Source organism: Oryctolagus cuniculus, chromosome X (assembly GCF_051225735.1).
Source record: "Oryctolagus cuniculus isolate XC-2025 breed Fujian yellow rabbit chromosome X, ASM5122573v1, whole genome shotgun sequence".
NCBI classification, from domain to species: domain Eukaryota; kingdom Metazoa; phylum Chordata; class Mammalia; order Lagomorpha; family Leporidae; genus Oryctolagus; species Oryctolagus cuniculus.
The window spans coordinates 111,866,415-111,894,241 of record NC_142888.1 but is presented as its reverse complement, the minus strand read 5'-3'; the positions used below and the strand labels follow the sequence as shown (position 1 = coordinate 111,894,241).

General features: G+C 42.4%; 1 long non-coding RNA gene across 6 annotated transcripts in view; it reads left to right on the top strand.

Moving 5' to 3' along the window:
* Positions 1-2,126: 2,126 nt before the first annotated feature.
* LOC149119727 (uncharacterized) overlaps positions 2,127-27,827 on the top strand; it is a 37,646-nt gene continuing 11,945 nt past the window's right edge. For 3 of the 6 annotated variants that reach the window (XR_016227615.1, XR_016227614.1, XR_016227613.1), the window contains exons 1-5: positions 2,127-2,234; positions 2,406-2,525; positions 9,762-9,887; positions 10,612-10,786; positions 11,633-11,815. This is a non-coding gene — a long non-coding RNA (uncharacterized LOC149119727). The remainder of the gene's footprint in view (positions 2,235-2,405; positions 2,526-9,761; positions 9,888-10,611; positions 10,787-11,632; positions 11,816-27,827) is intronic. The other 3 variants (XR_016227616.1, XR_016227617.1, XR_016227618.1) reach the window with 3 other exon arrangements.

Genomic DNA, 27,827 nt, shown 5'->3' with positions numbered 1-27,827 from the left:
ATCTCCAGCCCCCAAGGACACAGGACACTCCCAGAGTCAACGTGATGTCATTGGAGTCTTTTCAGATAGAGAATTTAAGACTTACTCCAACCTCATGTGCTTTGTATTTCCAGCTGAAGTCAAACTTTCCAAGACTTGAGTTCATTTACCTTTAGTAAAAAAAAAAGAAAAAAATCCCCTTTTTGGCTCCATTTCCAATTACACACAAGCCTCTAAGTCTTCTTGGCCATCAGGTACCAGTTGATCAAAAGTGCCACACATTTAGGTGGGGCCAATGTGGCTGACACATGCTTTGAAGTTCAAATAGAGTTGAACTTGAGCGCAGTGTTGCCGATATGACATCACAGTACTCTTGTTTGAAATATAATGTGTGACATTTGACAAACTCAAGCACATGGCAAGGCAGTCGTTCTGCTTATAGAGCCAAAGACTCCACTTGGGAATAGGGAAGTAACTGCTCTTTGGAGTCTGTCCATCTGCTGATGGCTCTTTCAGACTGGGGCGCTCTTTGATGAAGAATCAGAACCTATTTCCAACCCTTAGGCAAGTAATGGGCTACTTGAGTGGTTCTAGACTTATAGTAGAAAGTCCTACCCTTGCCTCTTGCCCTCACTCCAGAAGCAGTCCCTCCTGAAAGCCAAGTTCTTCTGCCTTCACTTGTATGGCTGCTAAAAAAATATGTGCATGGGGGCCGGGGCTGTAGTGCAGCAGATTAATATCCTGGCCTGAAGCGTCAGCATCCCATATGGGTGCCAGTTCGAGTCCCAGCTGCTCTACTTCCAATCCAGCTCTCTGCTATGGCCTGGGAAAGCAGTAGAAGATGGCCCAAGTCCTTGGACCCCTGCACCCACATGGGAGACCTGGAGGAAGCTCCTGGTTCCTGGCTTCGGATCGGTGCAGCTCTGGCCATTACAGCCATTTGGGGAGTGAACCAGCAGATGGGAGACTGCTCTCTCTCTCTTTCTTTCTCTCTCTCTGCTTCTCCTCTTTCTGTGTAACTCTGCCTTTCAAATAAATAAATAAATATTTAAAAAATACATGTATGGTGCCATGTACTTCTGCTCCTTGAAGACTAATCCACGGAAGTGGTTTGGGTTTTCATGGCCAAACCAGGGAAGGCATATCCAGAAAGCACATTCCTTGTTCTATCGTCTTCACCCACAGCAGGTCTTAGAGCACTCTCTTCCACCGAGTCAGGATGAGACCCCAGAATCCTTAGTTCACCACTCCTGGCAGCCTGAGCCAGTTGCTTGGCATTTGTATACAAGTAAACAACAAAAGCTAGCATTTTCCTGGGGACTTATTATGGGTCAGGCACAGGCTAAGCACATTACATGCATTATCTCTTTTAATTCACACAATAATTTTGTTATGATACTATTATTCTTTTTTCCAGACAAGGAAACCAAGGCCAAGGGAAGGTAAGCAAACTTTTTCAAGGTCAAATTGACAGAACCTGGGCTAGAATTCTAGTTTGACTCCAGAGACTAACCTTCTAACCATTGTGCTGTGCCAATTCATTCATTCACTTAACACGGATTTAATTCGCACTAATTGTGTGTCATCACTGCTCTAGGCCCTAGGGCTACAGCAATCAGGATCTTCACCCAGTGAAACCTGACACTCTGTGAGTCTCTGGAAGGAAGGCCTCTGGAGCCCACGGAATAACAATGGGCAATAAATCCATTTGCTAGGAGGATCATTTGAGCATAGGGAGTGTGTGAAAAGTTGAAGCCACAGGCAAGAGGGCAGTAGTAGCATTTGAACTCAACACTGACAGGGCTGTGTGTGCTTGTATAGGTTGTGGCCCATGCTCCCATACTTGAAGCGGAGAAAGTACCCTAACTGATATCAGTAACCCTATGAAGGACACCCACCTGGGGCCCTTGGAACCACAGGCCAGCCTAAAGTTTTTCCAGTGCCCCGGGGCCTGCCTGCCTTTTTTGCTATTAGCAGCTGGATGTGTGAAGCTCTTGGCTCCCTGCCAGGAACCCTATGGGGCGGGTCACAGGTGGGGCTGAGCTCACCCTTCCTATAGATACATTTCCCCCTTGTAAAGAGTAAAGGATACTGATCAAAGGACACCTGGGCCCACTTGCTTGCTAGGGAGACACGGGGGAGCTGAAAAGGAAGAGGGAGGAGGGGACTGGGGCGGGCTGGAGCTGTGCTGTGATTGATTGGCTTGTTTTGCTCTTGCTCTTCTGTTTACCCAGCTGGGCCTGCTGCTGCCCAGGGTATCGGCATGTGCCTGGCCACTGTGGCCAGTCTTTGGGGGCAGTGTCAGCGAGAACTATGGACTCAGGCAGCTCCTGGCAAAACTGAAGCTGGGCGGGGGTGGGGGGGATGTGGGGGTTGTAGTTTATGTCTGCAACTTTGTTTCTCCACTGACCTTTTCCCACCTTCAGGAACTCACCCCACCCCCACGCCCGCCTGGTGCCAAGGAGTTGTATACACCACAGTTTCGGCTACAAAATCCTTCCTCTTAGTGGAACCTACTGTCACTCAGGCATCTAAGACAGTAACAGGTAAGCATCTGCTAACAGCCTCTAACCTAATATTTCTAGCACTTTCCAATGTGTGGCATTCTCTGTAATTAATTAATCCATTCAAGGTAGACAGGAGCAGAGAGCCTCAGGAGGGGAAATGAAATAGTTTACGGAAGACTTACAGGTCCAGGAACACCAATCAAGTCCTAAATCTTCTAGCTTAGTCTTCTGCTAGCTGAGGAACAGAGGTAAATCCTGGCATCTCAATGTTGTTTTCTGCCTTGTTTAAACACCAATAGGAGTCGTGGACGCCCCAAAGTAGAAAGATTTCACAGCTCTCTCTCTCTCTCTCTCTGTGTGTGTGTGTGTGTGTGTAAGAGGGATGTGGATAGGACTTGGGGATTCAATGCGCCCAATGGTTTGTCAATGCTTAGGGTCAACGTTACTGTTTCCTAAAACCCGACTCACCCCCAAACCAAACCAAAGCAAATAGCATCTGATAGCAAAGGGCCCTGGGCTTGGGGTGAGCTCTAGAGTAGTGGTTTAGGGTGGGGGCTTTAGAGACAGACAAGCCTGAGGGGTGGGATTTTCAAATTTCAGCTGTGCTGCTTGTTCACTGAGCTTGGACAAGGTGCACAACTTTTCGGAGTCTTGCTATAATCCCATGTAAAATGGGGATAGTGCCTACTCACTGCATTTTTGTGAAAATTGAATGCCATAAAGGATGCCAAGAGATTAGCAACTGATCTGTGTAACCGATGTACACGGGGACTGTGATGATCAAAACTGAGGACTGAGGCGAGCGGAGGGCGGAGCACATGAGAGGACCAGAACTTTGGGTCTCCCTAGTGCTTTCACAGTTCAGAGGATCAGAAGGTGGAAGCGCAAACATCCATCTAAGGATGACTAGATAAACAAAACAAGGTATATGGTACATCCACACAGTGGAATACTCTGCAGCTTTAAAACAGGAAAGAAATTCTTGACCCTGAGGTCATTGTGCTAAGGGAAATAAGCCAGTCATAAAATAGCCAACGTTGTATGACTCCACTTACATGAGATACCTAGAGTCGTCAGATTCCCAGAGACAGAAAGTAGAACGGTGGCTGCTAGGAGTTGGGGGCAGGGAGAAATGGGGAGTTCTTTTCTAAGACACATATGGAATTTCACTTTTGCAAGATGTAGATGGTCATGATGGCTGCACAACACTGTGCCTGTGCTGAATGTCCCTGAGTTGTACACTTCAACAATGGCGAAAACGGCAGACTTTTATAGCTTGTTTTTTAGTTGAGACATCAGTCATTGTACATATTTATGGGATACAGTGTGGCATTTCCATACATCCACCCAGTGTATAATGATCCAATCAGGGTGATTGACATAGCTGTCACCACAGATATTTATCCATTTCTTTATGTTGAGAACATTCAAAATCCTCTCTACTAGCTATTTCAAAATATTCAATTAATTATTGTCAATTGTCGTTACCTTACTGTGCCGTAGAACATTAGAAGGTCTTCCTCCTATTCAACTGCACACCTGTATCCACTAACCACCATCTCTGTCTTTTGAAATAATATTTAGGGCCGGCGCCATGGCTCACTAGGCTAATCCTCCACCTGCGGCGCCAGCACACCGGTTCTAGTCCTGGTCAGGGCGCCGGATTCTGTCCCGGTTGCTCCTCTTCCAGTCCAGCTCTCTTCTGTGGCTCAGGAGTGCAGTGGAGGATGGCCCAGGTGCTTGGGCCCTGCACCCGCATGGGAGACCAGGAGAAGCACCTGGCTCCTGGCTTCAGATCAGTGCGGTGCGCCGGCTGCAGCGGCCATTGGGGGGTGAACCAACTGAAAAGGAAGACCTTTCTCTCTGTCTCTCTCTCACTGTCCATTCTGCCTGTTAAAAAAAATAAAATAAAATAAAATTTATTTATTTATTTAAAAGTCAGAATTACAGAGACAGAGGGAGGGAGAGAGAGCTTCCATCTGCTAGTTCACCCCCCAAATCTCCACAACAGCCAGGGCTGGGCTAGGCTGAAGCCAGGAGCCAGGAGCTTCATCTGGGTCTCCCAGTTGGGTGCAGGTGCTCAAGCACTTGGGCCATGCTCTGCTGCTTTCCCAGGCACATTAGCAGGGAGCTGGATTGGATTGACCAGCTGGGACTTGAACTGGTGCCCATATGGGATGCCAGCATTGCAGGTGATGGCTTAATTGGCTAGGCAACAGCATGGTCCCCAACCGCCATCTCTCTTATCCATCCCTCCTCGACTCTCTTACTAGATTCTGGTAATCACTATTCTATTCTCTATGTCTTTGAGATCAACTTTTAGCTTCCACATATAAGTCAGAACATACGATATTTGGGTTTTTGTGTGCCTGATTTATTTTACCTAACAAAATGTCCTCCAGTTCCATCCATATTGCCACAATTGAAAGACTTCAATTTTCATGGCTAAATAATATTGTATTGTGTATATATACCACATTTTCTTTCTTCATTCATCTGTTGATGGACATATAGGTTGATTCCATACCCTGGCTATTATCAGTCGTGCTGCAATACACATGTGAGTACAGGCATCTCTTCAACACAGTAGTGGAATTGTTAGATCAAATGGGAGTTCTGTTTTTAGTTTTTTGAGGGCCCTCTGTACTGTTTTCCACAATGGTGGTACTAATTTACCTTCATGCCAACAGTGTATTAGAGTTCCAATTTCTCCACAAACTCTACAACATTTGTTACTGTTTGTCTCTTTTTCTAACTACAATGATGATATACTTTATTGTGGTTTTGGTTTGTATTTCCCTAATGATCAGTGATGAATGTGTTTTGCTTGTACTTGCTAGCCATTTGTACATCCTCATTTGAGAAATGTCTATTCAGGTCATTTTTAATTGGATGATGTTGATGATTATTTGTTGTTGAGGTCTTTATATATTCTGAACATCAGTCTTTGGCTGGACAAATATTTCCCCAATTCTGTAAGTTGTCTCTTCATTCTGTTGATTGTTACCTCTGCTGTGCAGAAACTTTTAGATTTATTTGAAAGGCAGATGTGTGTGTGTGTGTGTATGTGAGAGAGAGAGAGAGAGAGAGAGAGGGAGGGAGAAAGAGAGAGAGAATTTTCCATCTACTAGTTCACTCCCTAAACATCTACTGGTTCACTCCTTAAATGGCCATAATGCTGGGGCTTATCTAGGCACAGGCCAGGAGGCAGGAACTCCATTCAGGTCTACATGAGGTGGCAGGGGCCCAAGCACTTGGGCCATCTTCCGCTGCTTTCCTAGGCACATTAGCAGGGAGCTGGATTGGAAGAAGAGTATCCCGGACTCTGATATGGGAATGCGGCGTTCCAAGTGGCCAGATAACCTGCTGCACCACAAAGCTGGCCCTCAAACCTTTTCAGATTGGTATAATTTCATCTGCCAATTTCTCCTTTTGTTGCTTGTTTTTTTGGGAGTAGTAAAAAAAAATGTTTACCCATACCAATGACCTGCAGTGCCCCTGTTTTGTTCTACAAGTTCCATAGTTTTGAGTTTACAAGGGTTTTCATGTATTTGGAGTTGATTTTATGTATGATGAAAGATATGGGGTCTCATTTCTTCCTTCTGCATATGAATATTCAGTTTTCCCAGCACATTTGTTGAAGAGTCTTTCTCCAATATATGTTCTTTTTGCATTTGTCAAAAATCAACTGAGGGGCCTGGGCTGTGGGGCACAGGGTTAAGCCAGGGCCTTCAGCGCTGGCATCCCATATGGGCACCACTTTGGGTCCCAGCTGCTCCACTTCCAATTCAGCTCCCTGCCCTGCGAAAGCAATGAAGGATGGCCCAAGTGCTTGGGCTCCTGCACCCATGTGGGAGACCCAGAAGAAGCTCCTGGCTCCTGGCTTCAGATCGGCCCAGCTTCTGCCTTTGTGGACATCTGAGGAGTGAACCAGAGGATGGAAGATTTCTCTGTCTCTCCTTCTCTCTTTCTGTAACTCCGCATTTCAAACAACTAACTGAATCTTAAAAAAAATAATCAATTGGCTGTATATACGTGGATTTATTTCTAGGCTGTCTATTCTGTTCCATTTGTTGATGCATTGGTTTTTATACCAGAACTATGTTGTTTTGGTTATTATCATTTTGTGATGTTTTGAAGTTAGGGATTTTAATGCCTCCAGCTTAGTTAGCTTTTATCCAGGATTATGTTGGCTATTTGGGGCCTTTTGTGGTTCCATATGAATTTTGTGATGGTCTTCTGGTTCTGTAGAGAATGTCATTGCTGTTTTGATAGGACTTGCATTGAATCTGTAGATTCCTTTGGGTAATATGGACATTTTAATAATATTTATACTTTCAATTTATGAGCATAGGATTTCTTTCCATTCTTTTGTTTCATTTTCTTTCATCAGTATTTTGTAATTTTCATTGTACAAGTCATCTACTCCTTGGATGAATTTATTCCTTTTTAGGATTTATTTATTTACTTGAAGGTCAGAGTTGGGCGGGGGGAGGGAGAGAGAGAGAGAGAGAGTGAGAGAGAGGTAGAGAGGTCTTCCATCTGCTGGTTCACTCCCCAGATGGCTGCAGTGGCCTTTTGGTTTTGGATACCCTTTCTTTCTTTCCCCTGCCTGTTTTCTCTGGCTAAGGCTTCTTAAATTACGTTGAATGAGAATAGTGAAAATGGACACCTTTATCTTGTTCCTAATTTTAAAGGAAATTATTTCAGCTCTTTTGCACTCATCATGGTATTGACTTGTGAGGGTACTTCATGGGTTTGTGAACAAATGGAATTAAAAGATAGTTTTGGTGCAAACAATTTTGAGGTATATATATTATTTTTTCATAATATGAATTCCCATGAATTTTTGAAGAGCCTTCATATATCCCTTATTGTACGGTAGTAATTCTATATCTATTTTTTGAGGGTTTTTGTCATGAAGGGATGTTGAATTTTATCAAATGCTTTTCTGCATCTAGAAAAACAATTATATGGTTTTTGGCCTTCATTCTGTTGATATGCTGTATTCTATTTATTGATTTGCAGAGTTGAAAATGCATCCCTAAGATAAATCCTACTTGTCTATGGTAAATGATCTTTTTGATGTATTGTTAAACTTGTTAAACTGGAGCTGAGATGACCTGAAGCCAGGAGCCAGGACCTGGGACATCTTCTACTGCTTTTCCCAGGCTATCGCAAAGAGGTGGATCAGAAGTGCAACAGCCAGGACTCGAACCGGTGCCCATATGGGATGCCGGCACTACAGGCAGCAGCTTTACCTGCTATGCCATAGCACTGGCCCCTCCCTCTCTTTCACTACTTTGAAAGAGTTAGAAAAGAATTGACATTAGTTCTTTTTAAAAGGCTTGGTAAAATTCAGCAGTGGAGCCATCTCTGGTCCTGGACTTTCTTTGTTAGGAGAGTTTTTATTACTGATCCAAGTTTGTTGCTTGTTATTGGTCTGTTCATATATATTTTTATGTCTCCAAGTTTAATTTGATAGGTTATTGTGTATCCAGAAATATATCCATTTCTTGTAGGCTTTTAAATTTGTTGGTATATAGTTACTCATAATAGTCCCTAATGATCCTTTGATTCCTGTGGTATCAGTTGTAATGTCTCCTTTCTCATCTCTGGTTTTATTTGGGTCTTCTCTCTTATTCATGATTAGGCTACAGATTTATCAGTTTTATTTATCTTATCAAAACTCCAACTCTTCACATCATTGACACTTTGTGGGGTTTCCCTCCTCTAGTTCATATATTTCTGTTCCAATCTTGTTTATTTCCTTTTTACTAAGTCTGGGTTTGATTTGTTCTTGCTTTTTTAGTTCCTTGCATTGCATCGTTAGGTTATTTGAAATCTTACTACTTTTTGATATAGGTGCTTATTGTGCTCAGCTTCTCTCTCAGTACTGCCCTTGATGTACCCTGTATGTTTTGGTATTGTGCTTTTATTTTCGTTTGTTTCAAGAAATTTTTAAAATTTCCCTCTTGATTTCTTTTCATTCAAAAGAATGCTATTTAATTTCCACCTACACATTCTAAAATTCCACTTGTTGATGTCTACTTTTATCCCATTGTAGTCACATGAGATACCTCCCATGATTTCAATTTTTTCCAATTTGTCAAGACTTAATTTGTGGCCCAATATATGATCTATCTTGGAGAATGCTTCATGTGCTGGTAAGAATGTATATCCTGCTGCTGTTAGAGGAAATTTACTGTAAATATTTGTTAGGTCCATTTGATCAATAGTATAAGTATAGTTTAACACTGATGTTTATTTGTTTGTTGTATGGATGATCTGCCCATTAATGAAAGTAGGCTTTGAAGTCCCTAAATGTTATTGTATGGTCTATCTGCCTTTTTAGATCTAATAATGTTTGTTTTATATAATTAGGTGTTGTGATACCAGGTACACATGTATCTTTACAATTAATATTTCTTCTTGTTGAATTGATCCTTCTATCATTATAAAGTGACCTTCTTTGTCTCTTTTTACCATTTTTGACTGAAATTCCATTTTTGTGCCGGCCTGCGGCACAATGAACTGGGTCTTCCTGAAACAGAGAGTGGGAATGCGGGGACAAGGACGCAAAGAATGGAGCCAAGACAAGTCCTGATCAAGGCTCGTTTATTGAATAAATCCAGTAGTATTTAAACATGACCAGTTGTTTACAAGAAGGAGCACAAAAGATTTACATATCAAAACGGCTCTTAAGGTTACAATAAAAACACTTAGGTGATAAATGCAGGTTACAGGTGTGACTGATTATTTGTATCATCTCTTGTGAAAGGTTTAGGTTCCTCCTGCCTCTTCCCGGAATCTCCCCTAGCCTAATTGTCTGTGCCAGGAAGTCTCCATTCATATGTTTAAGTGTAAACAAAGGGAGTGACTACCTGTGGCTGCCCACACATTTTATTGGATGGAAGTGTATCAGTACTCCTGCTTGCTTTTGTTTTCCATTTGCATGGTGTATATTTTTCTGTTCTCTATTTTCAGTCTGGCAAAGTGAGTTTCTCATAGGAAGCATATTGTTGTTTTTTTTATTATCCAGTCAGCTGGTGCACATTTAAAAAAATATTTATTTATTTATTTGAGAGGCAGAATTACAGACAGAGAGAGAGGTAGAGACAGAGAGAGAAGTCTTCCATCCACTGGTTCACCCCCCAAATGGCCACAATGGCCAAAGCTGGGCTGATCCGAAACCAGGAACCAAGAGCTTCTTCCAGGTCTCCCACGTGGGTGCAGGGGCACAAGTACTAAGGCCATCTTCCATTACTTTTCCAGGCCATAAACAGAGAGCTGGATCAGAAATGGAGCAGTCAGGATTCGAACTGGCACCCATACGGGATGCTGGTACCCTAGGCAGTAGCTTAACTTGTTACGACACAGCGCCCTATACTTTTAATTGAGGTAAGCCTTGACACCCACTTGGGCCATAGCTGTGGTCATGGTGGGAGGAGACCACAGAAGGGAAAGAGGAGGTAAAATTACAGAGATTCACAATCAGCCCCTCAACTCCATTTATATTCAGTGTTATTAGTGATAAGTAAAACATACTCCAGTCATTTGGTTAGAAACAGTTCTTTTTTTTTTTTTTAAGATTTATTTATTTATTTGAAAGTCAGAGTTACACAGAGAGAGAAGGAGGGGGGAGGTCTTCCATCCACTGGTTCACTCCCAGATGGCAGCAACGGGTGGAGCTGCGCAGATCCGAAGCCAGGAGCCAGGAGCCTCTTCTGGGTCTCCCACATGGGTGCAGGGGCCCAAGGATTGGACCATCTTCTGCTTTCCCAGGCCATAGCAGAGAACTGGATCAGAAGTGGAGCAGTTGGGTCTTGAACCGGCGCTCATATGGGATGCTGACGCTTCAGGCCAGGGCATTAATCCGCTGCGTCATAGCGCCGGCCCGACCAGGGGGTAAACCTTGACACCCACTTGGGCCATATCTGTGGCCGTGGTGGGAGGAGACCACAGAAGGGAAAGAGGAGGTAAAATTACAGAGATTCACAATCAGCTCCTCAGCTCCCTACCGAGTCCGAGCGGAGTGGTTAGGAGAAGCCTCTCCTCGTCCTCCTATCCCACTCCTTGCAGGCTCCCTGGGGCCCCTCCAGGCTGCCCTTCTCTCTTGGTTCAGGCTGCCTGATTTCCCTGAGGAGGTTGCAGAGGCGGGGCTGCCTGGCCCCGCCTCCCTAGCAGACCAGCCTCTTCTCTGGCCCATCCTTGAGCCTGCACACGTGGACCCTGTCTGCATAGACACACCTGAGTCCAGGATCTACACACGCCACAGGGATCGTGGCCTAGGAGTGGAGGTAATTAGGCACGCCTTTTCTGCTCCTTAAGTAATGTTTGTTTATCTGTCAGATTCTGCCAAGTAAAATGGCTTGGGCTGTGATTTACCATCACCCCATGATGTCATACTTCCTTACTGCTTTTATGACCAAGAAAGACTCCAGGCACAGTAGCCATATTATGTCCCAGCGAACCCCTGCCCAAATTAAGTCACTGTTTCTGGTCCCTGTCACTGGTCACAAATGACAACCAAGGGTAACTGCTGTCATAGAGGCACGTTTTCAAGCAATTGCAAAAAAAAAAAAAAAAATACCCAGCAAATGTATCTATTGACCAACTGAAATCTGCATCTATCTTTTTCACTCTCGCCTGGCAAACATGTTTTATGTTTATTGAAATAGCCTTGAATAAAAATGTACAGCTGCAAAGCATCTTACTGCTTGATGCTTTCTGGTTAAAAAAAAAAAAGTGCCCATCATCACAGCTGACTTTACTATTCATACTGGAATATTATTTTTCTTCGGCACATGGCCTCAGCCCAAAGTGTGAACATTGTAACTGCAATGCGCCGCATATCTGAGGTTGGAAGCATGTCATTCATGTATCAGTCAACCACCAAGCTTTTTTTGTGGACTCCCCACATGAGCTTTAGCACCCTGGCATGAGAGAGCACAGCAAGTCACTGGGACCACAAGGGTAGCCATTAGCCACCACAGACGATGTCATGGTTGGCTGTAAAGTGTGACACAAGCAATTCGTTAATAGTTAATGAACCAAAGTTGCCAAATGATTTGCTTTAGTTATAACCCAGAGTGTATTCAAGGTTATTCTTATAAGAACATCACTCTCTCTTGCTTGTACTTCAGTATGCTTTAATGAGAGCTGAAGAAAAGGGCCCAATTAATGGCTAGCAAGCCAAGAACTGTGTATCCCCCAAGTGCACTCTGGGGAGTGTGTCCTGCGTGTGAACATCCTCCGTTGTGTGACCATTTAGAACTGTTGGCCATGAACCTGGGGAAGTAGGATGGATACATGCAACTTTTCCGAAGGTAAGTAAACACACTTTCAGCTGGGTGGGCCCCAGCTTTTTGCAGAGCTAATTGTTACTGCTTTCCAAAGACTACTGCTTGTTTATCAGGTTTCAGTGTTTCCCAAGTACGGAGATGTGATCCTAATTAAAGCGGGGACAGTCAACCCCTACTTGTGGATTTAGCCTGTCTTAAAGAAGCTGTAATTATATTTCTCAGGATGAAGTACTTCTAGTACTGGCTGTATTGCATGTTTGGCTCCCTAGAAATGAGAATGTGACCCAAGAGGCAGTTTCTAGGTTAGTTTCCATGGAATGATCTTATTGTAGACCTCATATATCTGCCTTGGAAATTCTCAGTCATAAATCAGACCAGAGAAGGAGCTTACTAATATTGAACTTGATGTGCTATCTCTGCTGGGCAGTTAGATGGAGTGTGGAGGGCTGTTAGGGTACAGAGAAGGGGTGCCTATGTTGGCTTACCTTTCCAATATAAAGTGGATTTCTGGAATTGACCAGAAGTTAATACGAGTGACAACTTACGTGAAAACAGAACAAGTGTTCAACCTGGTGTCCTGATTTGAAGGGTAGTAAAGATATTTCCTTGCAGCTAAACATACTCTCCCAGTGTTGCTGGATTTTCTGATAGTAGAAATTGTGGTAGGCTCACTCTTAACTGGTTAAAAACCTGTGAGTTTTTCTGTTCAACTACCTTCTTTATCTTTTTCAAATGTACACTTTGCTAAAGGAGGAGGGCTCTTTTAAGGATCAGGAATGAACTGGAAGCCTGCTAGAATTGTTCAGGAGATCAATTGTATGTAGATGCAACCTCAGTAATTAATCAGTGAGCATCTAGCAGCCAAATATCTGATGGGAGGGAGGAGGCCCTGTCCTTTGAGAGAGGGAAGATGACTACTCCCTTCTGATTGAAAAAGCACCATCCCAGACCTTTTGGCTGCTGACATGCAGATGTACATCTGGCTGTAATCGCTCACTCCCTGCTAGCCTCTGCCAAGCTGTGCGGAACAGAAACCCAGTTTCTCCCCCATGCAAAGAGACAGAGAGAAATTGAAGAGTTCAGTAGTTAAAATTCTAAGCACTGGCTAGGAGAGGGAACATGCCCAAAGCAATAAAAAAAAAAAGGCTCACTTAAAAACTGTGGCTGAAGCAAGATTTGAGCAGTTTAAACAACTGGTGGAGTTGACTGGGGTGAAGGGAGTAGGAGTCCTTGAGCCACAGATGAACACTGATACTCTGCAGACAAGCTGAGAAATATTTAAATCGTGTTAAGTCTACTCAGGGTTGATGAACAAGATAGAAGAAAAGCTCAAGAGTGCTTGAAGGGATTTATTTGCTCTTAGGTGTCTGTGTTTGTATAAATCTTACTCTGAATTCTATTTTATGTGGTCTTGTTTTCAGTATGATGTTATTTATAAATAATGAAAGCACCATGGTATTGGGAAATGTGTTCTGGTCCCCGTCTGGGCTGCCCAACCTAAGGGAAGCCCATCCTTCTGTCAAAGGGGTGGCCACTTACTCACATGGCAGGACCAGCAGAGGAGAACAAAGAACCCCTTGGAAGCTTTTGTGCTGGAAACCCACACTTCATTAAATGGCAACAAACATCACAGTGCCCCTACTTTTGGGTTCCATATTGCGGCCTTCTTTAAAAAACGAAAACGCTTCTGGGAAGGTTAACATATAAAGTGACTATTCCTTAGAACTAGTGCTTTCCCAAACCGGATATTCAACACACCTTCTGTTTATAATGAGAACTTTTAAGATACAGGCCAGTCTGGAAAAGACTATAACTAACATTTGCACTCTTGTCACACAGAGTGAAATATACTACGCTGGTGTTTTCTTGGTCTTCCCCGTTATTAAAATTAACAAGTGTACAAGAAAAGTTTTAGCTCCTGTCGCTCCCCCTCTTCGTGGAGGAGCAACACAAGACCCTGCGCTGTTCTTTCGTCTGCTCGGCCCTCCCCGGGTTTGCTGCTGGTTCTTCCCGGGTTGGCTACTATCCCTTCCACCTCCGTGGAAGGGCAGTTCCCCCTGGCCGCATTCCCCACTTCCGCAGGGGAGCGGCACACCGCCGGCCGGCTTTCTCGGGGGCTGCACGGGTTCCCTTAGATGTTCCCCATAGATGTTCCTGGTGCATGCCGTCTCTCTCCTCCTTTATAGTCCTCCTCCGCCAATCCCAACTCGGCTGCCCACACGCCGAGTACGCTGCTCTCCTCCAATCAGGAGCAAGTCCTACAGTTTATTAGTTGAACTGGAGGCAGCTGTGCGGAAGCTGTTTACTTCTCTCCCAGCGCCATATTGTGGGAGAGCAGATGCATAGAATAAGTCTTAATTCCAGTAACTCAGTCCAGTCCGGTTTGCTCCCCACAGATCCCCCTTTCTTTTTATTTTTGGCGTTGATACGCGCCTGTCTTCGGTGTCCCGCGGCACACACTCTGCTCTACTTGCTAGAGTTGCCACAGGCTCTTACAAGTCCTATCAATCAGGAAAACCGAATCCGGGTCCTCTCTTCGCCATGTTGTGAGGAGGTTTTTAGGCGCTGATGCGTGCCTGTGTTCGGTGCCCTGCAGCGCACGCTCTGCTCTGCCTGCAGGGGACTTACAAGACCTATCAGGCAAACCGAATCCAAGCCTTCTCATTGCCTTATTGTGGGGGAGACTTATTAGTGTTGGTTCGTGCCTATCTTCGGTGACCTGCAGCTCATACTCTGGTCGAGCTGCTTGCTGGCGCTTACCGCCTTAAATCAGGCAGACCGAATCCAAGCCTCCTAATTGTTGCATTGTGGGGAAGCTTTACTGATGTTAATTCGTGCCTGTCTTCGGTGACCTGCGGCGCATAAGCTGCTAGCCGCCGCAGGTGCTCATCGTGCTCATCGCCTCACTTAATCAGGCAGACCGAATCCAAACTTTCTCGTTGCCATGTTGAGGGGAGGCCTTTCTATTTCTCTATTTCTCTATCTCCGGGCATTCCTATTTCTCCCATTTTACTTCTATCTTCCAGCATTCCTATTTCTCTTTTACTTCTAAACTTCTGTTTCTCTTATCCCTGCAGCCTTCCGGCACCTCGCCCCGCCGGCGGGTTCCCGGCTCTGCGCCGCTTCAGCCCGCGCGCCTCTCTCTTCTGCGCAGCTTCCCGGCTTTGCGCGGCTCGGCTTCGCGCGCTCCGCGGTCTCCACGCTTAACCCTTTCGCGTCTGAACCACAGCCTCGCGCCAGCCCCGTTCCCTATCTATTCACGCCCCGTGCTCTCTGCACGCGGCGGCTTCCGCGAGTAACACAGCGTAGCTTACGTGTCCGCCACTAGCATTCAATCTAAGTTCCCCGGGCTAGCCTGGCGAATTCAACCCAGCGTACGTCTCCGCCCCACGGTTTGGCTTCCCGTCCTTTGCTCCCCGGGCTAATCAGACGGATCCCAACCAGGCTCACGTTTCAGCTTCTGGCTTCAACTTTTCGCCCCCTATTCCCGGGCTAACTTGAGAATCCCAAAGTGGCTTTCATATCCGCCTCGGCCTGCCCCCCGCGGCTTCAATTTCCCTAACATTTTTCTCTACCCGGTATGTTTCCCCAAGCTTTCCTCCAACGATATTCCTCCCTCATTTCTCCTGGCCTCTCCCCACAGTCCGCATCCGAGTCTGTTTGTTCTAGCTTTCACTTTCGCTTTTGACCTTAGAGATTTCTCCCAGCTTCCCCCCGTAGTCCGTATCCGAATCTATGCCTAGGCTTTCAATAGCTTCTTCCGGCACCCTTTTCGTCCGGCTTTTCCCTAGGCTGTTTGCTAGTCTCTCTCTCCGGTATTTTCCCAGTTCTTCCCGTTTCTTCCCTCCTAAGTTTCCTATCCGTCCTAGGTTTCCTATCCGAGTCACGGCACCATTATGTCGCTCCCCCTCTTCGTGGAGGAGCAACACAAGACCCTGCGCTGTTCTTTCATCTGCTCGGCCCTCCCCGGGTTTGCTGCTGGTTCTTCCCGGGTTGGCTACTATCCCTTCCACCTCCGTGGAAGGGCAGTTCCCCCTGGCCGCATTCCCCACTTCCGCAGGGGAGCGGCACACCGCCGGCCGGCTTTCTCGGGGGCTGCACGGGTTCCCTTAGATGTTCCCCATAGATGTTCCTGGTGCATGCCGTCTCTCTCCTCCTTTATAGTCCTCCTCCGCCAATCCCAACTCGGCTGCCCACATGCCGAGTATGCTGCTCTCCTCCAATCAGGAGCAAGTCCTACAGTTTATTAGTTGAACTGGAGGCAGCTGTGCGGAAGCTGTTTACTTCTCTCCCAGCGCCATATTGTGGGAGAGCAGATGCATAGAATAAGTCTTAATTCCAGTAACTCAGTCCAGTCCGGTTTGCTCCCCACAAGCTCCCACCTCAAGTCAACCTATTTTCATTAATTTGAATATGATGACTCTTCAAACAGTTCATGGAACATGCATATTATTTTTCAAAAATTTTTACACCAAAAGAAACTTGCTTGTAGCTCCATTTCCACAAACTTCTGAAGTACGCTTGGACATGATGCAATTTTGTATGCATTTTTTAAGCCCAGAATTATGATGTGAGTGCATATTGTTCTAATTCATTTTCACTGCTCAACAGTAACCTGGAGTACAGCCACAACACATTATAATTTATTCATTACCCAATTGATGGATATTTCAGTTGTTTCAAATTTTTACTACTAGGAACAAATATCTTGCAATGGACACTGTCTTTGTATATTGGATGGGATTTTTTCTAGGGTATGCATCTGGTATAAAGTAGGATTTCTGGGTTAAAGAATACACACATGTTTAGTTTCTCTGGGTATTGGCAAATTGCTCTGCAGTGTAGCTTTATCAATTAACAGTCCCACCAGTGGTGACTCCATACCATTGATAATGTTTGAGTTTCAGTTCTTGCAAATCTGAGGAGTAAAAATAGTATTTTTTTTTCATTTCTTTGAAAATTAGTGAGGTTAAGCATCTTTTCACATATTTATAGCCCATTTGAGCTTCCTTTGACAGTTGTCTGTTGGTACTCTTTGCCCTCTTTTCTTCTAGGTTGCTTATCTTCTGGAGAGTTTACTTGTAGTGCAGTAGTCATCCTGTTTCCCAGAGGGTAAATCACAACACCTCTAGCGGCTGCCTGAAACAACAGATAGCGTCAAATCCTGTATATACGGTTTCATTGACCGCAGATCTTAGTAACCTCAGCATACAATATTCCTTCTTTCCTTACTAAGTCAAGAACCTTTAGCTTTTCACTTAAAGGAAGCACTTTACGGCTTCCCTTGGGCATATCTGAATCACCACCACCACCACCACTCTTGCACTTTGAGGCCATTATTAAGTAAAATGAAATAAAGATTACCTGAATACAAACACAGCCAACATTGTGATCATTGGTCTGATAAGCAGCCTGGCTACTAAGTGACAACTGGGTGGATAGCATATATCGTGTGGCTATGCTGAACAAAGGGATTATTCACATCCAGGATAGGATGGAGCAGACGGTGTGAGAGTCCGTTACACTATTCAGAATCATGCAACATGTATAACTTATGAATGTGTTAGTTCTGGGATTTTCCATTTCACATGTTCAGATCATGGTTGACTGTGAGTAGCTGAAACTGCAGAAAGCAAAACTATAGACAAAAGGGAACTACTGGATTTATTTTCTGGCTTTTGGATGCTGTTTCCATTTTCAGTTATATGTGTGGCACATGTCTTCCGCTAAATGGCTTGTCTTTAACTTCATAGTGTCATTTTTCCTTGAAGACATTATAATGTTTAATTCAGCCACATTTAATAGTCTTTTTTATTTGTATGTGTATCATTAATGAGTTTTCCCCACTCTAAAATTATAAAGGTCTTCTATATTTGTATCAAAACAGTATAAAATTTTGCTTTCAACAGTTTTTATTTATTTATTTTGAATTAATTTTTATGTAGAGTTTCAAGAAGTTATTCAGTTATATCTTTTCTCAGGTGGATAATTTTCACATCACTTATTGAATAATCTACATTGTATCCTCCATGTGTTATAATCAAACTCTTTCCTATACCTAGTTCTTAGAGATTTACATGTGTTCTTTTAGGCAATTTGTATATTCTGCTCATCTATTTGATTTTCCAACTGCCAATACTAAACTGTTTTAATTGTTGTAACATTATAATAAACCTCATCCATCTACCCTTTCGTTGGCTTCTTTAAAATTGTCTTGCCTATACTTGGTGCCTTTTTTTCCTGTCTAAATCTTACACTCCATGAAAATCTGTTGTGCAAATCAGTTTGCAAAAATCCATAAAAAATCTTGTTGTGATTTTGGTTGAGCCTACATAGGATTTATAGTTCAATTTGAAAAGAATTTCCATCTTTATTTGGAGTCTTCTTATACATGAAAGCATGGCATCTCTCATTCTTGAGGTTACTTTTTCCTTGTAATTTTGTTATAATTATAGATTCACAGAGATGCAAATATAGTACGCAGTGGTTCCCGGTACCGTTCACCTATTTTCTCCCAGTGGTTATATCTTGTACAACTAGACTACAATATCAAAGTCAGGAATTCCACATTGGTTCAACATGTGTTTGTCATTCTATGCCATTTTATACCAGCGTGGATTTGTGTAACCACCACTGCAATCAACATACACCCATCCCAAACCACCTGTATTTCCCAGAAACCACTCATTTGTCCTTTAGTTCTACAATTTTGTCATTTCAATGCTATATAAGTGGAATCATACAGTATGTGACTCTTTGAAATTGTCTTTTCTTCATTCAGCGTAATTCCCTAGAGATGTCATGCAACCTGCTGTGTGCATCAATGCTTTGCTCTCTTTATTACTGAATAGTAGTCCATGGTATGAACGGGCCACAGTTTGTTCAAGCATTGACTTGTAGAGGGGCATTTTGGTTGTTTCCATTTTTGGTGTTTTCTGTTTGCTCTCTCGGGTTTTTTTTTTTCTCCTCTCCATTTATTTTGTTGCCTTCCTGTGGGTTATTTAAGCATCTTTTAGAATCCCATCTTTATTTCTCGCCAATGGTTTTGTTTTTGTTCTGTTTTGTTTTTGCGGATGAACGGCCTTTATTGGTTACTACGTGCAATGGAACAGAGGAGCGGCATCCGCTGTCTGCAATGTTTTGAAGCGCATCTTTTTGTATAGATTTTTACAGCTGTTCTAGGTCTTACTTTATATATACTCATATAACTTATCATGGTCTCCTGGTGGCATCGTTTTATCTGTTACAATGAAGTGTAAAAACTTCGTCTCCCTTTATTTGCCTTAACCCTCCCTGGTGTATAATATAATTCTCTTAAATATTTCCTGTACGTACACTGAGAAATATATCAGACAATGTTTTACTTTAACTGTCAAACATAATTTACAAAACTCAAGAGAAGAGGAAAACCTATTGTACTTACCCATATTTATTGCCCTTTCTTTGTCTTCCTTCCTTCCTGATGCTCCAAGGTTCTTTTTGTCACTTATTTCTGACTGGAGAAGTTGCTCTAGCCATTTTTAAAAGGTTGGTCTACTAATTATAAATTCTTTTAGTTTTCTTTCATCTGAAAATGTCTTGATTTCCCCTTCATTCCTGAAGGATATTTTTGCTGGATATAGAATTTTGTGCTGGTAGTTTGACTTATTTATTTTTCCCAACAGTGGAAAAATGTTGCTCCACTTCCTTGTAACCCACATAGGTTCTGATGAGAAACACAGTCACTGGATTGTTCTTCCCTTATAGGTAAGGTGCAGTTTCTCTCTTCCCACTTCCAAGATTTTTCTTGGCTTTTAATACTGGGTAATTTCAATTCTTGTTAATATCCAACTTAACTGCTTCATTCTTTGTTGCTTCCCTTCTGTTATTAAACCCATCCCTTGAGTACTTCAATTTTGATTCTTTTAATTTTTTTCAGTTCAAATTTCCATTTGCCTTTTTTTCATATCTTCTATTTTCTTTGCTGAGATTTTTATCCATATATGGATTTGGACTCAATATATTTTATTTCAGAATTTTTTCACCCTGATCAAATTACAGTGGCCTTAAAAAATGAATGAAAGAAATTTACTTATTATTCTTTGAATTAAACAGTGATTATTTCATTTATTTCCACATTGATTACCATAGATATTTATAATATTGTGATATTTTTATATCTTAGCATGTCTGTTGTAAGCTACATAACATTTGGATTATTATATCATCTGATTGAAGTATTCCTTTTAATGAGTAATGACATCTTATCCTTAATGATATGTTGCAATGAACTTTTAAAATATTATTTAAATATGGTTATACAAGCTTACATTTTCTAAAGGATTTTTGATCATAAACTTTTTACAAAGATTGTATTTATTTATTTGAAAAGCAGAGTTACACAGAGAGAGAGGAAGTGACAGAGAGAGAGAGAGAGAGAGATCTTTCATCCACTGGTCCAGCCTAAGCCAGGATCCAGGAGCTTCTTCCAGGTCTCCCACATGGGTTCAGGGGCCCAAGCACTTGGACCATTCTCTCCGCTGCTTTCCCAGGCACATTAGCAGGGAGCTGGATCAGAAGCAGAGCAGCAGGGACAAGAATGGGTGTCTAAATGGGATGCTGGCATCAATAATGCAGGCCCCAAGGCTTAATTTTGATTAGTATTTGCATAGTTCATGCCTTTCTTTTTCTTTTTTTCTTTCTCTCTCTCTCTCTCTCTCTCTTTCTTTCCTTCCTTCCTTCCTTTTTTAAGATTTATTAATGTATTATTTGAGACGTAGAGTTACTGAGAGGCAGAGGCAGAGGCAGAGGCAGAGGCAGAGAGAGGAGTTTTCCATCCAATAGTTCACTCCCCAAATGGGCCGGAGCTGCACTGATCTGAAGCCAGGAGCCAGGAGCTACTTCCAGGTCTCCCACGTGGGTACAGGGGCCCAAGGACTTGGGCCATCTTCTACTGCTCCCCCAGGCCGTAGCAGAGAGCTGGATTGGAAGTGGAGCAGCCGGGACTCGAACTGGAAGCCATATGGGATGCCGGCACTGCAGGCGGCAGCTTTACCTTCAACGCCACAGCGCCAGCCCCATGACTTTCTATCCTTTTACTTTTAAACTTTCTATGCCATTATAGCCTAAGAATGTTTCTTTTTTTCTTTTTTAAGATTTATTTATTTATTTGCAAGTCAGAGTTACACAGAGAGAAGAGAGGCAGAGAGAGAGAAAGAGAGAGAGAGAGTCTTCCAATCTGCTGGTTCACTCCCCAGTTGGCCGCAACGGCCGGAGCTGCCCCGATCTGAAGCCAGGAGCCAGGAGCTTCTTCCAAGTCTCCCACGAGGGTGCAGGGGCCCAAGGACTTGGGCCATCTTCTACTGCTTTCCCAGGCCATAGCAGAGAGCTGGATTGGAAGTGGAGCAGCCGGGTCTTGAACTGGTGCCCATGTGGGATGCCAGTACTTCAAGCCAGGGCATTAACCCGCTGCACCACAGCGCTGGCCCCACAAATGTTTCTTAAAAAATAGACTAAAAATACTTTAATATATTTGTATTTACTGTGTTCTACTATGTCTAGATATATTTTCCACTTTAATTTGTATTTCCTAGTACTATATTTTACACTGCAATTTTTATTCTTTTCCAACCTTATTGAATTCAACTGATTACCTTTTAATCTCTCATATTGCCTTTTAAAATTTTGGAAATTTCATTTCTGTTATTATATAAGTTACCCTTAAAATGTTCATATGCATCCACTGACTGAACAAAATTTTAAGTTAATGTTTAACTATTCATTCCTTGAATAATAAAAAAAAAAGTTAGCATGTTTTAATGCCAATCTCTCACTTCCCATCTTAAATAAGACTGTTGGGGAAATATTTTTGTGCCATCTTCCTCTTCAGGTCCTCCAAAACTGATCATTATAAATTTAATGTTACTAGTAATTTTTGTACAAATATTTTGAGTTCAATTTTCTTGTTATTACACATCCATTAATAGTTCTTTTTTTAAAAAATCTATTTAATGGTTCTTTTAGCTAGAGTTCTCAACTGCAAAATTCTCTTGGTCTTTGTTTGAAAGGTTTTATTTTAATTACCCTCTGTTGTGCATGACAATTCAAGTCTATATAAAATTTAAGTTAATGGGTATTTCCCCTTAGCATTTTAAAAACATTATTCCATTGTCTTATGAGCTCTCTTGTAGCAGATGGGAGATCTATTGTTTATTATCTATTGTCAGTCTGTTCCTTTTCTGTCAATCAGTTTTTTAACGTAATCTGTATTTTCTATCTGGCTAATTTGTTTTCACTTTACTTGAAAGGCAGGAGGAAAGAGAGAGAGAGAGCACGCGAGCTTCTATGCACTGATTCACTCCCCAAATGTTCAAAACATCTGGGTCTGGGCCAGGCTGCAGCCAGGAGCCAGGACCTCCACCCTGGTCTCCCATGTGGGTACTTGAGCCTTCATCTACAATTTCTGGGGTGCACATTAGCAGAAAACTAAATCACTAATGAAGCCAGGACCCAACCCCAGGCATGGTGATAGCGAATGCGGGCATTCCGAGTAGCATTTTAACCACTGTGTCAGATGCCTGCTCCTCTTTCTAGTTATTTCAGTAATTTTCTATTTGTTTTCATTTTGATATGTCCAGGTTTTTATTTCTTTTTATTCATCTTATGACTTGCACTACTGCAATTTGAGTTCCTATTATCTTATATAAAGTATACACATAATGCATTATTTTCAATTTATATTTTTGATTTTTTAAGTAGGTAAGAATCTAAATACAAGTCAAAAACAGTTTGAATCACTATTGTTTTTCCCATTTTTGTGGTTGTCTTTCTTATGAACATTTCAATGCCTTTTTTTTTTTTGGGTTGTATTCTCTATTCAGGCTTTCTAAAGCATTGGTCTTTCATAGAAAGAACTCTTCATTTTAACACCCATGTATCATCTGTTTATAGAATATATATTTAAATTACAAAATGCAACTGACATAAACAAGATTTAAAACAAACACGTTGGCTGTTGGTAAATATGCCACTTAACTGGTGTGAGAGAAGGTATGTGCATTTGATCTTCGGTGTGATTTGGAATCAAGACATTTAAGCATGGGAGCGTAATAGGATCTGATTTATATCTTTATTCCTTTCCTCTTTTCTTTCTTTTTTGAGATTGTGTACTTTAAAAAAATATTTTCTATTTATTTGAAAGGTATGGGGAAGGAGAGGGAGAGGGAGAGGGAGAGTGAGGGCGTGAACCGGAGCTGCCTTCCACCTGCTAGAGAATGGCCTACTAGCTTCAAGAACTCATAATGTCATGCAACATTTTTTATAGAGGGCATGGAAAGGCTTGATTAATCAGGAGAGCAAGTCAACATGCAGCTAGCAAAGAGAACTGTCAGTGAACTTAGTACCTACTATGGGCCACGTATTAATTTAGGATAGTACTAGTTCAGTGTTGAACAAGTCAGCAAGCCTTTTGCTCTCAGAGTGAGGAAAGGATAAACAAGTAAATATATAAACAAGTAAATATATAAATAAATGTGATAACTAACTTCCGATAATCGTAAATATTATGACGACAATAAGACAGAGCAGTGAAATACAGGGAAACTAAAGATCTCTCTTAGTAGTGATACACAAGCTACAATCTGAAAAATAAGGCCTTGAGCATCTAAAAATCCAGATGAGTATTTTAGGCAGTGGAAACATGCCTGACCTGAAATGGGAATGAGCTTAGTGTATTCAAGGTAGCTTGTGTATGGCTAGAAAGGGGGAGTGTGTATGAGATGGGGCAGATTTGATCTTGTGTGTGATTTGAAATCAAGAGATTTATGCATGAGAGTAACAGGATCTGATTTATCTATTTTCTTTCCTTTTTAAATTTTTTTTGATATTGTGTGCTTTCTTAAAAATGCTATTTATTTATTTATTTATTTGAGGGAGAGACAGATATCTCCAATCTGCTGGTTTACTCTCCAAATACCTGAAACAGCCAGGGCTGATGCGTGGCAGAAGTTGGGAGCCTGGAACTTCATCCAGGTCCCCCATGTGGGTGGCAGGGGCTAAACTATTTGAGCTGTCACCTGTTGCTATCCAGGATCAGCATTAGAAGAGGCGAGGGGGACTGGAATTGGGAACAGAGCCGGAACTCAAACTAAGGAACTGTGATGTAGGATGTGGGTGTCTTAACCACTGGGCCACATGCCTGCCACTCATTTCTATCTTTAAAAGACAAGAGCCTTGGCTGCTATGTAGAGAAAGGACTGTAGAGTTGCAACGAGGAACTCAGAGACCAATAAACAGGCTGATTTAGTTTGTGCAGCCATAATGAAATACCACAGACGAGGTAATATTTCAACACCAGAAATCGATTTCTCACAATTTTGGAGGCTGGCATGTCCAAGACCAAGGCTCCATCAGGTTTGGTTTCTGGTGAGGGCCTGACCCCAGCTTCCAAAATGGTGTCTAGTCACTGCATCCCCTGGAGGGAAGAAGCACTGTGTCTTCACATGGCAGAAGGTGGAAGGACAATAGAACGCTCCCTTCAACCTCAAGCCCTTATGTAAGGGTGTTAATCCCATTCATGAAGGCAGAGCCCTCATCATTTAATCTCCTTCTAAAGACCACACCTATGGATATGGTTACACTGGAGGGGAACACTACCATTCAAACCTCAGCAGAGGCTAATCCAATAGACTGGTAGTGAGGTCGGAGTGATTTGGATCAAGATGGTAGTAACTGGATATAGCTGTAGATATATAGAGAAAAGTAGAGATTTTAAATATATTTTGGAGATAATCTTGAAAATACTTGATAAATTTGATATTTGGGGCCGAGAGTAAGGAAAAGAGAAGCCATGTTGATACCTTGCTTTGGGCCTGAGTAACTGTGGGTGGAGATGACATTTTCTGAAATACAGAAAGCCAGGGTAGGAGTATATTTTGAGGGGAAAAAGTAAGGGTTCTCTTTGGGTCATATTATGCTGGAAATTCTCTGACAGATATGCAAGCATATATATATATATATTTTTTTTTTTTTTTGACAGGCAGAGTGGATAGTGAGAGAGAGAGAGACAGAGAGAAAGGTCTTCCTTTTGCCGTTGGTTCACCCTCCAATGGCTGCCGCAGCCGGCGCGCTGCAGCCGGCGCACCGCGCTGATCCGATGGCAGGAGCCAGGAGCCAGGTGCTTTTCCTGGTCTCCCATGGGGTGCAGGGCCCAAGCACCTGGGCCATCCTCCACTGCACTCCCTGGCCACAGCAGAGAGCTGGCCTGGAAGAGGGGCAACCGGGACAGAATCCGGCGCCCCGACCGGGACTAGAACCCGGTGTGCCGGCGCCGCTAGGTGGAGGATTAGCCTAGTGAGTCGCGGCGCCGGCCTGCAAGCATATATTTTTAAAAGACTGTTGAATATCTGAGTCTAGATCTCATGGGGAGCGATCAACATTGTAGATGTACATTTGGTAGTTTTCAGCATACAGATGTTTATAGTGAAATGACTGTATGAGACCACCTGGGGTACAGTGCAGCTAGAAACAGAGCTAACGACTTGGCCTTGAGACACTTCAAAATTAGAGGTCAAGCAGAGAAGGGGAAGACAGCAAAAGAAGCTGAGAACAAGCAGCAAGCAAAGCAGGAGCCACACCTGGAATTTATCTTTAATAAGAAGATCGGGCAACTGCATAACATATAAATGTACACATATATTCATTGCAATATTTTCACAACAGCAAGAATTGGAAATGTGTCCATAATTAGACATGTACCATGATTATTTAGTATTTACTACAGACTATGCTATGCATAATTTAAAACGATGCTATAAATCAGGTTATAAATTAGCATATATAGTATGATCCTATTAATATAACGTTATATATGTGTAAGTGCACATGTATAGAAATAAGGTCATAAGGATAGGAGTTTTGTCTTTATGTTTACTGATGTGTCTCATGAGTCTGAAACAATGTTGAGTACCCTGCAGACACTAATAAATATTTGCTGAATGAAATGAACATTAAGAGTAGTTAGCTCTGGGTCTTATGAGAAAGGGTGTTTACCCCTTTCTTTATATTTTATTTGACTTTTTTTTCCTTTTGCGGTGAGCACACATTCTTTTAGTTGGGAAATTTTCAAAGGAAAAGTCTGAATTTTTGAAACTACCTTCACCGTTGTCAGTTACCTATGACCTCCAAGTACCCCTATTTGGCTCAATTCGTTCATTGTAAATCCATATTTGGGCAGGAAAATCAGAATGATAGCAGGAAGACACGTTGGCTCGTGGAGAGCTAGAGGCAGAAAAACTGAACTAGGAGGTGAAGACTGATAGGGGCTGTGAGGAAGAAAAACTTGTACCTTGGAAGAAAAGAGTTGAGCTGGGTTTTTCAGAGCAGAGCACAGGAGCACAAGAAGCTGGCAGCCCCTTGCAAAACGTGACCTGGGGGTGATGGTGGGGGTGAGGGGAGAAGAGCCTGTGGAAATCAGAGAACACAGTGCATTTTGCCATCTAAATTCTTGATGCACAGCTGTGGGTGGACCCAAGAGTGAATGAAGGAGCCAAGCTTATGATGACTACATTGTGCTGACGGGTATAGAATTGCCTCATTCCATTTGGTAATGGCAATGGAAAATGAAGGCAGCATTCTGTTTGAAGTAGTTCTTGGTTCTGTATTTTTTCTTTTCCTGAGGTTGCAAGAAAACAAATTGGTTCATGTTCTTTGAATCACGGATTGCAGTTATTTGGGATTCCATGTATGTGTTTGCCTAATCGCTCTATCCTCCCCTGCGTTCTCCTGCATTACCTTCCTACTCCCCATCATCAGAAGATAACTAGATTTTTGCAGTGTGGAAGGTTAATTTCCTGCTGCATTACTCCTGTGCTGTATAATGCTAAATGAGTGCTCATTTCCTTCCTGGCCTTGAGTTCCTAAAGTCTCTCTTCTGTTGCCCAAGTCTTGGAGAGGGCAAGCTCCAGGAAGAGGGTGGTGGTAGAGATAAGGTTGCCAGATAAAATATGGGACAGACAGTTAAAGCTGAATTTCAGATAACCAATTAACTTTGTAGTAAGAGTACATCCCGAATATTATGTGGGACATACTTACTCCAAACAAAAAATCAGTTGTTTATCTGAAATTCAGATTTAACTGATGTCTTTTCTTTTGCTAAATCTGGCAGCCTTAGGTAGAGAAGAAAAATCTATCTTGCAATACAAGCATTTTCTCAGTTGTGTTTCATCCAAATTTTACCAGATGTTTCTTAGATGGTCTTTCAATTTATAAAAAAGGAAAATAACTAACTGATTAAGTCAAGATTAGACTGCAAATCCATGCTAGGATTGAAAATGTAAGTTTTCAAGTCTTCCAACACATGATCTAATTCAGCAATCTCTTTATCAATAATTTATTGGCTGGAAGGAAACAGGATTAGAATGATGACACAGTGTCACGAAAAGTAAAATTTTCAAAAGAGTCTAAAGGCAATTAAGGGTTTGCTTTTCTTGAGAGGGTGTATTTGCTTGGATTTAGCCCTGAGGTAGTGTTTCTCAAAGTGTAGTCCGTGGGCTCCCTGCTTCACAGTCATTTAGGAAGCGGTTTGTAGATACAGACTGAATGTGAAGGTAGTTGGGCTTTCTAAGGATTCGGCTCATGGTTTTCGTCTCATTGATACCACAATCATTTCCTCCACCTTCAGAGTCTTTATCTGGAAGGTCTTGATGACAGAGGGTTCGTGGGTTATTTTTAGGTTTGGTTTCCTCCATTACACATCATAAAAGTCATTCATTAAAAGACAATCATTGAAGGAAAATTTGGTACCTTCTGCTAACACACGCAAATAAAGGAATCTGAAGTAACTATTAAATCTAAGAGAAAAGATGATTGACCTGGCTTGTATTAAATCGCCAAATTTCACTTGATTTGGAAATTGAAGAAGTCTCTATCACTTTCATGTTGCATTGATACCTTGCCGTTCCATAAGATTTACTCTCTACTTTTCCTGGGCCTGACTCCAAGAGAACTCAGTGTATCTTAATACTTTGGTACAGAGCCACAGGGTAATTGGTCCATGTCA